General features: G+C 39.9%; 1 protein-coding gene and 1 long non-coding RNA gene across 4 annotated transcripts in view; one reads left to right on the top strand and one right to left on the bottom strand.

The window, feature by feature from the left end:
• The window catches only part of dachc (dachshund c), a 575251-nt gene that overhangs the window by 516413 nt on the left and 40328 nt on the right, over positions 1-18510 (bottom strand). The gene's annotated exons all lie outside the window — the stretch shown is intronic.
• LOC138739101 (uncharacterized) overlaps positions 13071-18510 on the top strand; it is a 35146-nt gene continuing 29706 nt past the window's right edge. For both annotated transcript variants that reach the window (XR_011341995.1, XR_011341996.1), the window contains exon 1: positions 13071-13198. This is a non-coding gene — a long non-coding RNA (uncharacterized lncRNA). The remainder of the gene's footprint in view (positions 13199-18510) is intronic.

The following is an 18510-nucleotide window of genomic DNA, read 5'->3' as shown; positions in this document are numbered from 1 at the left end:
AGAAGTATTTTATTTTTAAAATTGCCTCAAACAACAAACTCATTTCTGGAGAGGAGAGAGGAAAAAAATAATAATTCCAGGCAATTACAAATTGCATTTTAAAATGACACTTTTGTTCAATGCCCATTGTCACATCATGCAACTGCTGGGTCTTTAATGGATGGATCCAGAGAAGGTTGGACTTTGTTAACACAAGGAACAGAATCTCTGATGAAAACTTTTTCCTGAAGGCTTTTGGACCTTAAAGCAAGGAACCGCCACTATTGCTTGGCTTGTCCTTCAGGGTGCACTTCTGTTGATTGTTTATAAACCATTAATTAGCTCTTTATTCCACAACAAAAAGGAAACAGATGTGCAAGAACAGTGAAAGACTTAATGTTCATTCTGCTTTGTGAAGACACGGTATATATGTTGGCCTGTCAAATACATCAGAAAAGATGCAACCCAATCAGATGGCACTGCTTCCTGACATGTTGCGACCCATGCCAGACCTAACCTTGTACCACACTCAGAACATCTGGAATAATGATTTAAAGTAAACACTAAGCCAGTGTACGTCTTTCTTCTGTAACATCCTTCTTCAGACATCTTTACTTTCTGTCTTCTCAAAAAACAAAATGTTTTGAAAAAATTCTGCAAATTACATTCATCTCCTATTCTGAAGTAGATCAAATTTCAGCACGTCTCACAGTTTGTGATTTACTCTCTCAATCATTGAACTTATTGTTTCTGAACAATTTATTTTATCTGTATTTTTGAGGATATCTGTGGTTTAATATTGATTTCTATTTAACAGGCTAGTTATAAACTTTTCCCCCGAGTTCATTTTAACACAAAGGGTCGGCAGAGATGGCATAGGGGAGGCATGGATAGTTTAAGGGTTGCTGTTACAGAGCCAGCGATTGGGACTTGGTTTGAATCGCGCATCGTCTGTAAAGAGTTTGTACATTCTTCCCGTGTCTGTGTGGGTTTCATCTGGGGGCTTTAGTTTCTCCCACCATTTGAAACATACCGGAGGTGAAGGTCATTTGGGTGTAATTGGACGGCACAGGCTCATGGTGGAAATGGCCTGTTACTATGCTGTATGTCCAAATTTTAAAAATGACAACCCCCATATTCCATACGATGGGCTGATGTTCCTTTGTGAAGAAAGTGAATTAACCCACAATCAATCATTAACTCAAACAGATGTAAATGAGTGATTTATTTTTCAGAAAAGCTCAAGACAGTGAGATTGGTGGAATCTACTAGTTTTGCTCTTTATACACTGAATGAAGTTATTGCAGTGGATTTCTGACTGCTCCCCATCAACTGTAGCCCAGTAGTGAGCATGCTTGCCTCATAATCATGGCTCTTGGATCCAAAAACAGGGGAAAACATCGAGGCTGCTGTAATGAGAGTATGCTGCTCAGTCATAGATGCTATCATTTGGATGAGACTTTAAACTATGGTCTCCTACAGTGGTTTAAAAAAAATCATGGCTCGACATCAAAGAACTGTAGGGGAGCTCAATCAACATTACTAAAATAGATTATCTGGACATCATCATATTTGTTTGTGGAAGCTTTCCTTGCTTAAATTATCTGGAATGAGTTGTACAATACAAGTGATGAAATGTCAAAAGTATTTCATTGACTGTAAAGTGTTTTCAGACATCATGGAAAGGTACAATAATATTTAAGTTAATAATAAATGTATTTTTTTTTAAATCTATTAGCAGGACCAAACATTTTAGTTGAATGAGCAAACACTTCAGAATAAATTACGTGTTGAAAAAAAATAGAGAACTTGCTCAAAACTGAGAAACCATAGCAGGAGTGAAAGTTGCACAGAATTTGGGGAGAAACATTTCTAATTGTTTTGTGATGCCAAATTATTTGTCTCAATTGGCCGTTGAAATTAGTGAAAATAGATAAGGCAACCTCTTCTGAAACAGAAAACTTTACTACCAGACAGGCATTAAGCTCATCCAGCTGCTGATGGAGCTAAATCAAGTTACACTTTGGAGAGGATAACATTCCTGTTCCATGTGCAATGCTCTACACACAATAATTCTCTGCCCTTTCGAGCGTTCTCCCCTTCAGGGAAAACAGGGTAATGAAAACCAAGCCATAAAGAATCACAGAGTGTTTTGTTTCAGCTTGCATTGAAACTTCCAAGGCTTTTGAAGTCAGAAACCTGTAAACAAGGCACACACGGCAGATAAGAATTATAAAATGGCACAATGCAATTAGGCTGAATTCAATCTGAGCTCCCTCCATCCATCTGTCAGTGTGAACAAAACCTGAAGCATTCCATTATTACCCAATCCCCCCCCCCCCTTGTTAATTTCCTTGCAGAGAGATTTAAATGTCTAGAAACTGCACAAATTAAGCAGCTACAGTGTTCAATGAGCAAGGGTAGATCCTCTTTAAGTATCACCAGATGGTGGAAATCAGCCCTAATCAAGTGGCCAAACTATTTCTATCTGATTAGAGAGCTTTTTAATCCCCTTTCAGTGTCTGCTTTTTAAGTAAATATATTCTGCCTCTTTGCACAAAACTCAAGATAACTTATTCTTTCTGTTGTAAATGAGGAAGCATTTATTTCTTTTTCTATTTTTAAACAATTTCCTTTTAAACTATTTTGACAAACCAGATGTTCGATTTTGCTGTTGATAAGCATTGTCATGAGCAAAGCCTGCATCCGAAAGCAACTGATTAAAAGGCCAATTATTAATTTATGGAAATGCATCTAGACGCTATTGATGTAATCCAAGGCTTCAGAGTGAAATATTTCACGACAGTTCAGGGTTGGGATACTCTGTGGTGCACGCTTGATGGGGACTGTTGAATTCGGAACAACATTACACTGCAACAGAGTGCGAGCTTTAATTCCAAAGAGCACTTTTTTCATCATGTAGCTTGTTGAGATTCTACAAAGTGGACTGCCATGTTATTAAAGATTAAATCTCCTCATAAAACATTATTTTCTTCTCCCTCCCCCTCACCAGTATTCAGGCCTGGATTGAGTATCTTTGAAAAGAAAATTAGTTTGATTGCTACATAATAATATTTATGGAACCATAAATAAAGATGAGAGCTAATTTCAGTGCACAACTGTCAACTTGACTGAATGTAATTAAAATGGCTTGAACTTTATGACAGTTAAAATGAAAATGAATACTTAAGAGATTATGTATATTTTTGTTTCAATACATACAATATCTAACAGTAAGGTCATTGAATTTTTAAAAACAGCTTCCTTGGGCCACAATAGTCTGAGAAGGAATTAAACAGGTTTTTAAAAGACTGAATGGATACACTATGGTGTCCTACATAACAACAACCTGTTGTTAAAGGATGTTACAATTAATGAAACACAACGGCCAATTTGCCCTGAGCCAGCAAGCACAAACAGCATGATGAAAAATAGCCAGATAATTATCTTTTTAATGAATTATAAACTGCAACTAGACACTCTTCTCATAGCATTGTAGAAATTTATGGGGCAGAAGAAAGTTACTAACAAAAATGGAATCCTGTTTGATCCCACATCCCAGCACTTAGTATCTAGACCTGGTGGGTTTTTTGTTTAGGTCATCCATGTATTCTCTCTATATAGGGAAGGTTTCTGCCTCCATCACCCATTCCGACAGTGTATTCCAGATCTCAGACAATCAAGTCATCTCAGTTTTTTTTTCTTCTTGAGTATCTTCTGTCTGTCTCCTTCTCGCTTCCTCAATGTTGCACACTTCAATTTCCTTTGTTCCAAAGAAAATAATCCCCTCCTCACAATGATCATGACTTTACTGTCCTATACCTTGCACAATGCATATAGGCACCAAAGTTCTTATTTGCTGAACATGTACTTTGTAAAATAAATCAACGACAAAACAACTAAAAACAATCACATACTACTTAACCGAATTTTTAAAAAAAGCACACAAAAAAAGTTGGATGATAAATATTCACAGTGATCCTACTGCGAAAAAGTGACTTTGCAATGGTGAAAGCAATCCTTTTGTGGTGTTGGAGCAATAATTCTTCAGGGATAGCAAAGGAGTTTTCTGTATCCATCTGAGAACCAAAGCTGCCATTTCTTTGAAGTTTCGGCCAAGACAAACCAACAACTATTTGACTCAAGCGAGCTAAATCAATTCAGTAGCAGTAAAAGGAATCCACTGCTGATATTATAATATATTTTGCCTTAAACTACAGAGTTTCCCTTAAACTTCAGTGATTAACAAAATGTCTTTAAGTTTGATTTGACACTAATATTTTAAAAAGGAATTGTGCCAGGCATCAGCAAACATGTAGTTTATTCTAGAAAATGTGTGAAATCAGGGATTTAGGATGACAGATTCTATATGAATAATCATACAAAATAATATTATTTTATCCTCAAAATTTTGCTTATGAAAAGTCTATCTTATGCGCAGAATCTCAAAAGTTTTTGGAATTAGAAAACCAAAATCTTGATTACAGGGAATTATCTGAGGAACCAGGCAAACAACAATATCAGTGAAGCAAATAAACACAGGCAGAAGGCATAGCCAAAAAGAGAATGACATGAATGCACCAGGGTGGTTGCGCTGACCCCTGTTGATTCTTTAATAAAACTTGCTTTTCACATTGCCTGGGGTCACAGAGGGTCAAGTTGCACCTCCCCCACCCCCCATAATGTAGGTCAATCCAAATTTGTTTCCACAGCAAGAGGGAGAAAGAGAAACATAACACTACCGATACATGTCCAAACTCATCAGCTTTCGAAAGGTACAATGCATTCTAATGCAACCTTATTAATCTCAAAAGCCCAAGACCAATAACCTCAGTTTAGTGTCAATAATTAAGATGGGAGGAAATGTAAATCAAATAAATGCTTGATGGAACCCTTGACATATTCTGTTCAATGTTTCTCTAATTATAAAATATGGTCTACATTGAAACAAAAGTTTTGCAGTCCTCCAAGGTTAGGATATTGAAGAGAAACTGAATTATTGAAGACCAAAATCTTACGTTGGCAATTAGAATTTTACAGCACAGAAACAGGCCTTTCAGCCCAACCTGCTCAGAAACAGGCCTTTCAGCCCAACCTGCTAGTGCTACTTGTCACATTTCCCTGCATTTGGCCCATTTTTTTTAAAGCCTTTCCTATCCACTCACCGGGTCTAAGTGTCTTTTAACCCAGTACAATTGTCTCCACCTCTGCTACTGGGTTGAAGCTCACTTAATATATTCACCACCCTCTTTAGTAGGACACCAGAAACCCTGGAAAATTTCTACACCCGTGTGGTTGAAAATGTGCTGACCAGCTGCATCATGGCCTGGTACGGGGACACCAATATTCCTGAGTGTAAAGCCCTACAAAAGGTAGTGGCCCCAGCCCAGGTCATCACAGGCAAAACTCTCCCCACCATCAAGATCATCTGCAGGAAGCAGCAGCAATCACTAAGGATCAACATAATCGAGCACACACTCTATACTCACTGCTACCATCGGGAAAGAGGTACAGGTGGCACAAGACTAACAACGCCAGGTTCAGGAACAGCTGCTCCCCTTCCACCATCAGACTCCTCAACAACAAACTCAATCAGAGACTCATTTAAGGACACTTACTTGTCCACTTCATTGATTTTTTTTCCTCTCTCTATATTGCACTCAGTTTGTTAATATTTCTTTATTGGTTTACATGTAAACTACCAATAAGTGGTGATTCTGCCTCACCTGCAGGAAAAAGGATCTCAGGGTTGTACGTGATGTCATTTATGTACTCTGACAATAGATCAGAAATCTGAATCTCTATGTAAAGAAGATGCCACTCAGATTCCTTCTAAATCTTTTCTCTCTTACTTTAAATCTAGGCACTCTGCTTTTAGTTTTCCTAGCCTGGTAAAAAAGATCATTAACATCTACCTCACCCTCCTACGCCCTATCAATTTCCCCTTGTAGTTCAAGCCCAGCAGTCCCACTAACATCCTTGTGAATCTTTGAGTTTTGTTTGGTGGGGAAATCGATGAAGGAATAATAGAAGCTGCAGCAACTGCAATATTTGGAATAAAGGGACACTAAAGCTTTACAGGGCATTCTCCAGTTCCTTAGATTATTTACGAAGTCCATGTTATTGATGTCTATTGGCCTGCATTTTGCAGTCACCAGCAAAACAATGACGTTTGCCATTCCATCAAAGAATGCTCCCACCAAAGATCTAATCACATGGAAGACAAGATTTCCCTTATCCTGCCTTAGTGCTTATCAGGCATCAGTTCAAGGAGATAGCTGGCATCCAGGAACTGTGATAACATCAAGAGAATAGAGCAGCCATGAAGAATTATGACCGACAACAAATGAGGAAGTGATAAAAGATCCCATTTTAATCTTACAAGCAGTGAAATACTGAAAAATGCATGAGGAATTAAGGTTGACATTGAAATATCTTAATCTTTCAGCAGAAGTCATTTCAACATTCATTATATTCTATATTTTAACTGTGAGAATGACAATCTGAACAAATAAAAGCAGAGGTTGTTTAGCTGTGATTGTCTGAATACATCATTAAAAACTAACTTGAACTGCAAGTAATGTGTTTTCCCTTCTTTTTTTAGCATGCTCTGCTTCCACTCCAGTGATATGGACTGAGGTGGCTGAGGAGATCAAAATGAGAGTTATTGACACTTCTGCAGAGAGTCCACCCCTTCTGCCTTGATGCGCTCCCCACGCAAGGCCTTGAACTTCTCAACGCCTTCACAAATGCTCCTGAGCAATCATAGGGCAGATGTTAGTTGGAATATTGCAAGGAAGCTCAGAGGACAACTTGGAATCTCTTCTTCTGTTGGCCAATTTTCAGGAGTCTGGGGTCATGTGACATGCATGCCATTTGGAATACACACCGTGGCCAAATCAGTGTAACAAGCTAGAGAAGTTGGCTCGGGACAGAATACTGATTTATCTTTTCTATAAATTTGGAGGGTTTTGCAAAGCCGGTTTTGGTGGTATCTTTCCAGTCCTTTGCCTTGCCTGGTTAATAACAGCACTGGATTTGAACATTGCAAGCGATGTACTGTGCGCCGCTAGCACTGCATATCTTCTTTCTTTGGCTTGGCTTCGCGGACGAAGATTTATGGAGGGGGTAAAAAGTCCACGTCAGCTGCAGGCTCGTTTGTGGCTGACCAGTCCGATGCGGGACAGGCAGACACGATTGCAGCGGTTGCAAGGGAAAATTGGTTGGTTGGGGTTGGGTGTTGGGTTTTTCCTCCTTTGCCTTTTGTCAGTGAGGTAGGCTCTGCGGTCTTCTTCAAAGGAGGCTGCTGCCCGCCAAACTGTGAGGCGCCAAGATGCACGGTTTGAGGCGTTATCAGCCCACTGGCGGTGGTCAATGTGGCAGGCACCAAGAGATTTCTTTAGGCAGTCCTTGTACCTTTTCTTTGGTGCACCTCTGTCACGGTGGCCAGTGGAGAGCTCGCCATATAATACGATCTTGGGAAGGCGATGGTCCTCCATTCTGGAGACATGACCCATCCAGCGCAGCTGGATCTTCAGCAGCGTGGACTCGATGCTGTCGACCTCTGCCATCTCGAGTACCTCGACGTTAGGGGTGTGAGCGCTCCAATGGATGTTGAGGATGGAGCGGAGACAACGCTGGTGGAAGCGTTCTAGGAGCCGTAGGTGGTGCCGGTAGAGGACCCATGATTCGGAGCCGAACAGGAGTGTGGGTATGACAACGGCTCTGTATACGCTTATCTTTGTGAGGTTTTTCAGTTGGTTGTTTTTCCAGACTCTTTTGTGTAGTCTTCCAAAGGCGCTATTTGCCTTGGCGAGTCTGTTGTCTATCTCATTGTCGATCCTTGCATCTGATGAAATGGTGCAGCCGAGATAGGTAAACTGGTTGACCGTTTTGAGTTTTGTGTGCCCGATGGAGATGTGGGGGGGCTGGTAGTCATGGTGGGGAGCTGTGTGCATTCCAGAAGTTTCTACCAGTTTTATTGTGTCGTGGCAACAAACACAGATTATGTACTTTCTCAAACTACGATGTAAAAGTGGAGTATTAGGAAAATAAATGGAAGCTTTCTCTACAAACAATTTATGAAACATAACACAATAGTTGAGCATGCATAATATTCAGAATGACCATTTCCAATATATCATAATATTGATATAAACATAATAAAAAAAACCTTGGCTTTGAAGCCATGATATTTCAGGAGTGTGTGGCGGCACAGCACCATGGCAATCAAGGCAGCGAGCGCAACAATGCCAACAGTCCATGCAGCGGCATTGGCTCCAGCAAGTGAACTGCTGGGTGAACAGCTTAAAGGCCAGTGACCCCAAAATGGCACTGGCCTTGCTGCACAGCCAACAGTCAGGGACAGCACACAGGGAAGAAGGGATTATTATGCAAGGTGCCCGCACATGGGAAACCCACTTTTGTTATGCAAATTCATGAATTAAAAAAAGGGGAAACAGCGGGAAAGTGAGGAGTATAAAAGTCGGGCCTCAGCCCCTAATAAAACAGAGAGCTTAACCTGACTACACTAGGTGTGTGTGTCTTCTGCGTAGCGCGCGGCTACAAGTGAAAAATATAGTGCATGTGGAATCTCATCTTCATCAATAAGGCCAATGTCTTAATATACAACAGTATAAACTGCATGAGGTCACACTCATTAAAACTATGAACTGTTTTTAATCAGGTATCATTGGAATTCATTTTATCACCAAATTTTGATGTATGAGAAAAAGACAAACCTTGACAAAATTGCCCTTGCTACACTACAATTTAGCTATCTGATTTCTTTGTCAATACGACAACAACAGGAGACTTCCTCTTTTACTGGGGAGATGTCAGAAACAATGTGGATCATCGCCATCTCAACTTGAACAGGTTTACCAAATGCTGCACGTTGTACAGAGATTGAATCTTGATGAATGCCATAAAATAACTTAAATGGAAATCAAACATACATATCCTCTGATATATGTGACAGTATTACTTAGCTGTCCCAAATTTTAAGACGTGCATGCAGCTCATTGCATATCGTTCGCACAATGTCCAACCAACTACAATATAGGAATTCAATTTCACATTTCATGCATCAAAAGGTGAAAGAATTAAATACATATTTTTCCATTCAATGTGCTTTGTCTGTCCAATTGGATGTAGTATATTATTATTACATTAGCAATACAAGTGCTTTTCTGATGTTTTGTTGCCAGTACTTTGTCTCCTTCCAAGCTACTTTCAGCAGGTGTCCAATATATACACCACTGAAACATGTTCAAGTACTGGTAAACTTCTATTATGAATAATCTCACTCCCCATGATCCATTGTCCCTTTTATGGCATCAGATAAGTAATGTTTAAATGAACATAATGAAAAATGTTAAACAGGTAACTGCTGGCATCTTCAAACCTCCAGCAACTAGGGTTCAACGCTGACTGTTGATGCTGTTGGAGTTGGCACTTTCTCCCTCTGTCATCCCAAGAATATGATAATGGTAAGTTAATTGGCTACTGTGAATAACCCCTGGTGAATGCAAGTGTAGGAGAATTCCATTGTGCAGATGGGAGGGAGATAATGGGAACACGGAAGGGAATAGACGAATGTAATATGATTTTAACACAGCCGCTAATTTGCGTAAGTTTCCCGCGACACAGGCAGTGTAAAAAGGTTGGGACAGAAATTATTAGCTAATTTCCATCCCAACATTTTTCCTGCAGGAGCCCTAGACATGTTTATGAACCGCCTGCAGTCGAAACAGAACTGCAGACAGTCTGCAAAGATGGGCTAATGAATATGATGTTCCTGACGACGCGTGATGACACATTCAGCTCATGACGGGCAACACGGAACTTTTAAGTCTGCAGCAAGCTAAGGAGACATTCGACTTCTATTATTTTTTGAATATTTTAAATTAAGTTTAACATATAAACTTGCGTAGAAAATTTTAAGAAAAGCACATAACAAGTCATCTCAAACAGATACAAATACCCACAATAAAAAAAAAAGGATGGAACTACATTAAACAGTTCCATTATGGTTCATTCGCATAATGCTAAAGATACACACTGCCACCCTTAACATGATCTGTGGATCGAGAGCCATTTTCCCCCTTCTTTCTGGAGGATTTTTTGGACACAGGTTAATGATGTCAATGATGACATCAACAGAGTGATGCTGTGCGTCGACCCACGTCCACCCTCTGACAATCACCACAGCAGAGGAAGTCAGTGTAAACATGCTTCCTGTGTGAATGGCCATTCCAGAGGTAAGTATGCAAATTTATTATGGTGAATTATTGGAACTTGTATGCAAAAACCATAGGAGAGAGAAAAGTACATTGATGGGATTATTCAGAGAGCACACACTGACTTAATGTGCTAAATGGCCCCCCATTTAATAACACAAGGAAATGAGAACATATCTATGCACCTTCATGACGTTGCAACATGAAAGCAAGCTACTTATTCCAACCAGACCATTCTGGCTAGCATATACACATGGTCCTTAGCATGATAGATTTGCACATTTTTTTTCCATCTCATGTTTGTTAATTAACCAATCCAGTCTAATGTGAAAGGAGATATTTAAGCAAAAGCAATCACCCACGCTGCATCTGAATTCTCAATACATTAAAAGAACAATCCATCCTTATACCAATCTATGCAAAGAAAATTCTATTTTTCCAATGTTAATCCTGTTCTCTTTCTCAGCCCACGTATTACGTTCATTTATCCTGCCCCATGTTTGCATAATTTAAATCACTGTAAATGTTTAAAGATCAATCACATGAAGATTTGAATGATGTGAAAAATATTTATGCTAATAAAAAGATATCTCCCGAGTCACCCATCGCTTCTACATCAAACTTAAAAATTAAGTCCCTTGGTCTGATGGAAACAAAACACAGAACCAACTCCCAGATTCAATTCACTGTGCATTTAGCCTATGCATAAACAAATAACTCACTGCACAAGAGTTTAAATAGTTTAAAATTTAGACATTCTCAAAACATCCTTTGATAATTAGTTAACCTTGGGAGTGAACTTTTGAAAGCAAAAACAAGTGTTTAATAACTTCCTGACTTGATTGAGCAATGGCAATTTTGCCTCGAAGTTCATATATACATGTTAGCTTGCACTGAACATTTTTCATATAGTCATTTATCCTTTGACCTTTCACAACAAGTGCAATTAGTTTTTAAGTCAATTGTATTAATTGAAACAAGTTTGTAGCTTTGCACAATTTCTACCATTCTGTGACCAATTACATAGATTTGCCTGGCATTTGCAGCCCAAAAACAGATCATTAAAAGCCCCAAAGTTGCTTAACTCCACATATACATGTTTCCTCACAAAGTCAACCAACTGCACTTGTCTCATCTTCTATGGAGGGGAAATACAATTAAAGTTTCAGGCCAAAAATTACCTGCAGAACTTAGAAAACATTGTTTCACTTTCCAAAGATGTCATCTGATCCACTGAGCATTGCCCACTTTTAATTTGTATTCTCAACATCAGCAGAATTTTTCTACAATAACCTATTCCTTTCTGCCTCATGGCATTATCCAGCTTCCTTTTACACAGCTACTGATCAGTTTATCTACTCGTTAGTGATGAGAAAGTTAAGGTAAAGTTTTACCTTAATTCTTTAATGGATTTGTTGGTAATGCACCTAGTTGGCCTTCTTCCTCATGATAGGAATGCTTCAAAATATCCACCCAATCAAACCTTTCAATTAATTATTTTTACATTCCCTGAAGGAATAAAAAAAAACCCCATGGAAAAACGAGTCAAACATGGTTAACAAGATATAATTGCAAAAAAATGCTTACTTCAGCACCACTTGATTGCAATCATACTTCCTAATGAATGGACTGATTTAAAGCTGTGAATTTCAGCATCGTCCACATTCCCATGCAATACTCCTTCCTTTTTAAAATATTTGTATTGATTTTCACAAAATAAGCATTATATACAAAACATTTATTGAATGCATAATATTAATGACAAATTAAATAACTCACCAAATTATAAAACACATAAATGCAACCATAATTCTAAATTACAAAAAAAGAGATTAAAAAATTCACGTGTGTCTAAACCCTATCCCCTAACTCACAGTGTAAAGAAAATATGTACAAAATTCACAAAATAAAATGGCAAGTATTAAAATTCAAAATAATATTCTGCCTAGAGGTTATGAAAGTAATTCAGGAATGGCACCCACAGCATTTGAAACCTTATACTTGAATTATTAATTGAGTAACAGATCTTTTCTAAATTTAATCAGAATATATGTCCCTCAGCCATTGAGCATGAGTGGGCAGGGCAGCACCCTTCCATCTAAACATTATCACACATCCGGCCAAGAGAGATGCAAAAGACAGAGTATGACATTTAATTGGAGTTAAAAGAGTATCATCCTCTCCAGTTGTACGTAAAGGAGCAAAGGGTTGGGCTCTAAACTTATGTTAAGAATCAAATATAGAAGTTGAAAAACCTCCCTCCAGTATTTTTCAAGGCTCGGATACATCCAAAACATATGATTTAAAGAAGCCTCTTCTCTCTGGCATTTATCACAACAAGAATTTACATCTGAATAAATACGAGATAATTTAGCTAGATGAGCCTATAACGTGTGAGGAAATAGTTGCTGTTATTTCTTCATTACATACAGGAAGAACTTCAGGACCCGATGGGTTTCTAGTCGAGCTTTTCAAAGCTTTTTCTCAACTACTTTCACCCCAATTAAGTTCAATGATATCGGACTCATTTAGGCAGGGCAATCTTCTGGCAACATTTGACGAAGCTGGTATATAGTATCTCTTATTGCAAAGTATGGTAAAGATCTAACTGAGTGCTCCTCTTACAGGCCAATTACTTTATTAAATGTTAAAGTCAACATTTTGGCTATTGTTTTGTCCTGTAGATTGGAGAATATCTTACCATCTATAATCTCTGAAGACCAGACTGGTTTTATTAAAAACTGTCACTCTTATTTTAACATACGTCACTTATTGGATCAAGTTCAAGTTCTTTATTATATATATAGCACATTTTTTTCAACTTGCATTGACCAAAGTGCTGTACAGCAATTGATCGAAACCCGCACAACTATTTACAGAACAATGGATTAAGGCATTATAAATAGACCACAATTGCCATGCTGTCGGAGGTTAGGAATGAACAAATGGTTTAAGACGTTAAACACTAATGACAGAAGGTAAGTTTTAATCTAGATTTAAAGCAGTTGAAGGAGGAGCTAGTTTAATGGTCAGGGAAATGCTGTTTCACAATTTTGGAGCTACAACCGCGAAAGACCAGTCTCCCCTTTGTGTACATTTAGTGTGTGGAACAGCCAGGCATCCTGCGGTAGCCGACCTGAGCTGCTTTGGAGTGGAGTAGGGCATAAGCAGGTCAGAGATATTGTGGGGTATTGAGGAACCTTATATGTAAATAGCAGCAGCTTGAAGTCATTTCTGAGCTGCACCGGCAGCCTCTGGAGGGAGGCCAGAATTGGAGCGATATGGCCCCTTTCTTGGCACCTGTCAGGACCCTAGCGGCAGCATTCTGAACCAATTAGAGGCAGGTTAGGGATGAATGGCTAATCCCAGTGTATAGAGAATTAGTTTGGTCCAGACATGAGAAGATAAAGGTTAGAATAACCCTTTCGAGGACCTTGAGTGAAAGGACCGGTTTTACTTTAACAATGGTGCGGAGTTGGAAAAAGCAGGACTTCATCCCGGCATTGACCTGTTTGTCAAATTTGAATGCAGGGTCGATTATCAACCCAAAGGATTCAACATGGGGTTTAATAAAAATGGACAGATTACCTAGGGAGTCGTGTAACATTTTAGTGAAATTATGGGGGCCGAATAGGATGATTTCAGATTTTGCCTCATTAAGTTGCAGGATGTTTCGGGCCATCCAGCATTTTAGGTCTTCCAGGCAGTTGGTGAGGTTGGTGATTTTTGACTGGTCATCCGGTTTTTGGGAGAGGTAGAGCTGGGTGTCATCGGCGTAACAGTGGAAGGAGATGCCATGTTTCTTCAGGATATGGCTGAAGGCGAGCACGTACAGCGAGGAAAGAATGAGGCGAAAGATGGATCCTCGTGCAACCCCGCAGGAGAAGGTGGCTGAGGCAGTTGTGTAGTTGCCCATGTTGACCCTGTCAGTGAGGTAAGATTTGAAACAGCTCAGGGCCACTCCATTGATGCCAATCTCCTGCTGGGAGATGGTCTATCAAAATAGCATGACCAATGGCGTCGAACGCTGCGCTGAATTCTGGATGCATTAAAACAGCGGAGCTGCCCGAGTCCGTGGTGACGACTAGATCATTGTATACCCTCAATAAGGCCGACTTCATGCTGTGGTGGGCTTTCTATCCTGGCTGAAAAAGATCCGTTATTTTATTTTAGTGAAGGTAGGGTTAAATATTACTTTTTCAAGGACTTTGGAGAGGAAAGGAAGCTTTGAAACAGGTCTGTAATTTTTGGGGATAGTGGGGTCAAGGTTAGGTTTTTTCCAGGAGGGGTTGAACCACTACATGTTTGAAGCAGGTTGGGACAGAGCCAGTGGCTGGGGAGCTGTTGATGATGGAGGGGATGCTCTGACCCACGATGTCAAAGACATTATTCAGGAGGGTGGTAGGGATCGTGTCAAGGGGGGAGGTTGTAGGTTTCTTGGTAAACATGATCTTTCTGAGGATGGGTAGTGTGATGGGTCTGAAACCATCCAGGTTATGTGGACAGAGCTGTGGTCCAGTTAGGTTATGGCTGGTGGGGGGGGGGGGGGGGTGGGGGGGAGAGTGGGAAGGGAGGCTGTTTTTTCTAATGTTCTCAACTTTGTCGATGAAGAATTTTTTAAATTCTTCACACTTGGCGGGGGATGTCTCCAGGTTTGTAGTAGTTGGAGGGCCTACAACTGAGTTTATGATGCTAAAAGAGGACTCTAGTGGTTATGGGAGTTATTGGCAGTTAGGTTGACGAGGTATTTTGTTCTCACTGCCTTCACCGCATCTTGATATATGTTCAGAATGCATTTTATGATCTCGAGGGAGACGTGGAGTTTGTCTCCATTCAGCCTTCTTGCACTCTTTAAGGCCCTGGTCACATTATTAAACCAAAGGATTGTCTTGGGCTTGGTTTTTTTCAGTGTGTGTAGAGCCAAGGTGCCCAGGATTGAAGAGCAGGCTGCATTAAACAGGGAAGTGAGCTTCTCAGTGTTGAGGTGGGAAGAGAGTGCCTCAATGGTGGGAGTACCTGGAGCAGCGATGAGGGCTCTTGCGAACTCCCCTGCAGTCCGAGAGGTAATACATTGGGAGTAGCAACTGTGGGCTAGGTGGGATTTGTTGGGGGGGAAGGGCAGGGAAATATCAAAGGCTACAGCAGTGTGGTCCGATAAACCTGTGTCAATTAATGTTGGGTGCTGATGATGAGGTCACCTGACAGGTAGATCATGTGTGTGGCCTAGGCTGTGGGTGGGTCCTGTAGGCAGCGGATCTAAGTTGAAGGATTTCAATAGCTGCTTAAACTCACCTATCAGGGATTTAGATGGGCAACAAACATGAATATTGAACTCAGTCAACGTTTTGCATGGCGTTAGAGAGGAAGTCAGCGAATTGGGTAGTAAAGTCTTTGTGTATTTTCAGTGAGTGGTATAGGAGAACAATTAAGAAGAGATTTATTAGGCCCACTTTGATTAGTTGGACCTCAAAAGCAGAGGTTCCTCTGCAGCAGCTGAATTGATCTTTAAATATAACAGCTAGACCCCCGCACGGTCTGGAGGTTCTTGGGGTGCTGAGCTCTGTGGACAGAGCTTGTATAGAGGGGTAGTCTCACCTGTGTTCAGACAGGTTTCAGTCAATTGGGCAGTGAAGAAATTGTTAAGGATGAATGTCTTGTTTGCCAAGGACCTGATGTTGAATAGAGCCATTTTCATTGGGACTCTGTTTTGATATGACATTGGTGCAAATTTCCATGTGCAGAGATTATGGGAGACTCCTCCACCGCGCTTCATGGATGACCTGGGGGGAGTGTGCAGGGAGGTGAGTTTGCATTGGTGCTCGTGGCTGGGCTTACCAGTCAGAGAGAGGTATACCTGGGCTCAAGGGATCGCTGGTGAATAAAGTGACAAGATTGTCTGAGTCCACATCCAGCCTGTCGCACTGCGTAGACTCATGTAGAGCTGGAGCGGGTGAGATCACTCAGCCAAACCATGATGCCTGCCCACTTATTCCATCCTTTGGGTCATGTTCGACGTTGAGAAATGAGGTGAAGTGGTTGCAGCTGCCCGGGACGGCACTTGCATGAGGCGTGTGGTTGTGTCGAGCAGGTCGGGTATCACCTGGAGGTGAGCCATCGGGTGCGATCAGTTCAAGAATTTGTTGAGTGGTGGATGGTCAGGTGGGCCAGGTCCATTTTTGTGGGAGGGGGTGAATTAAGTTGAATGGCTTTGCACTCATTGGGGGTTGGGTCAGGATATTTTGTATTTCCCTTTGAGTACAGTTCCTGAATGTGTTCTCTCCCTTGATACGGAGAAAGAGTTTGATCACGATGAATGGAAATATTTATTCACAATTTTAGAAAATTCACGTTTGGATCAGGCTTTATTTCATGTATTAAATTAATGTATTCATGTCCTATGGCTTCAATTCTTACTAATTTACAACAATCACAACCTTACAATCTCCAATGAGGAATCCGTCAAGGGTGTCCTCTAAGTCTATTATTGTTTGATTTGATCTTCCAGCAATTCAGATTGCATTTCGAGAGTGTGGAGATATTTCAGGGATTGTAAAAAGGGAATTGAACATAAAGTTTCCCTTGATGCAGATGATCTTCTGTTCTACTTACCAAAGCCTGAGATTTCTTTGCCGTCCACCCTACAAATACTTCCCCAGTTCAGTAAAATTTTAGGATATAGATTAAATCTGCATAAAAGAGAACTTTTCCTTTGAATCCCCCTGCATCAATGTATACTAATGTCCCTTTTAAGATTGTGGATAACCAATTTAAATATCTCAGTATTACAGATACAAAGAATCATAAGTACATTTTTAAAGAAACCTTTCTCACATTATTAAGTGAAACAGTCACTAACGCAATGATCCCTGCTCTTTATCCCTGATCAGTCATATTAATTTTACTAAAATGAATATTTTACCTAAATTTTTATACCTTTTCCAGTATATATCAATTTTCATTCCCAAATCGTTTTTTGATTCACTTGATCATCTCATATATGGAAGGGTAAGCACCCTCATCTAAACAAAGTTCATTTTCAAAATACTAAAAGGAATGGAGGCATGGCTCTACCTATTTTCAGATTGTACTACTGGATGGTCAACACACACAACTTTATGTTTTGGTTACATTTTCATAGTCGAGTGGACCACCCAATATGGCTAACAATAATGGGCTGAGTTCTCTACCACAATTCTTGGGCATAAAAAACATTTCATCAGGAAACATAATTAGTTTGATCTGCAGACCTAAAGTTTCTTTGCTTTTGGACAAAACTGAGATAGTCCTTGCAACAAACTCCTCTCATTGATGAAGGTCAATTCATATGAATGTCAATGAAGGCATCACAATTGAGTCTCTTGGGAGAAAGCAAATCTGAATATCAATGAAGATTAGGAGTCAACCTCTCTTCTGAGGAATCACATTTGGAATCCAATATGCTTTATGACACTATGTCGCTCAGAGCGAGAAAGTGGGATAATAACTCTTCAAGCAAAGGCACATTTTCAGAAATGGTCTGGTGCCTCCGTTTTGTCAGATTTATGCAAATTATTTGATTGAAAGCACAAAAAATCAAAGTTCTGAAATTTGGTGAAGACATAAAGGTACAGAGTTAAGTAAGATGTGAAGAAAATATAAGGAGACCAGAGGGCATCATCCCTAGTCTAGATGATTAGGCACAGATCAGGGGAATGTATGAAAATGTGTAATTGTCCCATTTTGGCATTAGAGATGAATAATGTATATTATTTGAATGGTGAGAGAATGCAAAGCTCTGAGATGTAGAGGAATCTGATTATCCTATTCACAAAATGCCAGATTGCAGATCAGGAAAGCCCAACAGAATGTTATTGCTTATTGCTGTGTGAAGTAATAATAAATTGGAATGTTATGCTTTACTTACATGGACCACATCTGGAACCTTGTGTATAATATTGGTCTCCTAATTTAAGGAAGGGTGTTAATATGTTCAAAAAAGGTGAAAGAATTATGACTAATACCTAAAATGGTCAAGTTATCTGGTTGAGGAAGCTAGGCTTGCATCTGCTGGAGGTTAAAGAAGACATGATTAAACATAAAAGACCCTGATGGGTTTTGACAGGGTGAACATTTCCTCACATGGGTGAATCGAGAACTAGGGATCATTGCTTACAAACAAGCAATTGCCCATTTTGGGCAGAGATGAACCATGTATTTTTTTTTCCAGTCGTGTGTTTATGGTACTGTCTTCCTCGAAGAGCATTGGAACCTAGGCTTTGCATATTTTTTGAAGCAGAGTTATTTGATAAGC

The sequence above is a fragment of the Narcine bancroftii genome, chromosome 7, assembly GCF_036971445.1.
Source record: "Narcine bancroftii isolate sNarBan1 chromosome 7, sNarBan1.hap1, whole genome shotgun sequence".
Classification (NCBI taxonomy): Eukaryota; Metazoa; Chordata; class Chondrichthyes; order Torpediniformes; family Narcinidae; genus Narcine; species Narcine bancroftii.
The sequence above is the reverse complement of the archived record's forward strand: the minus strand, read 5'-3'. Positions and strand labels throughout refer to the sequence as shown.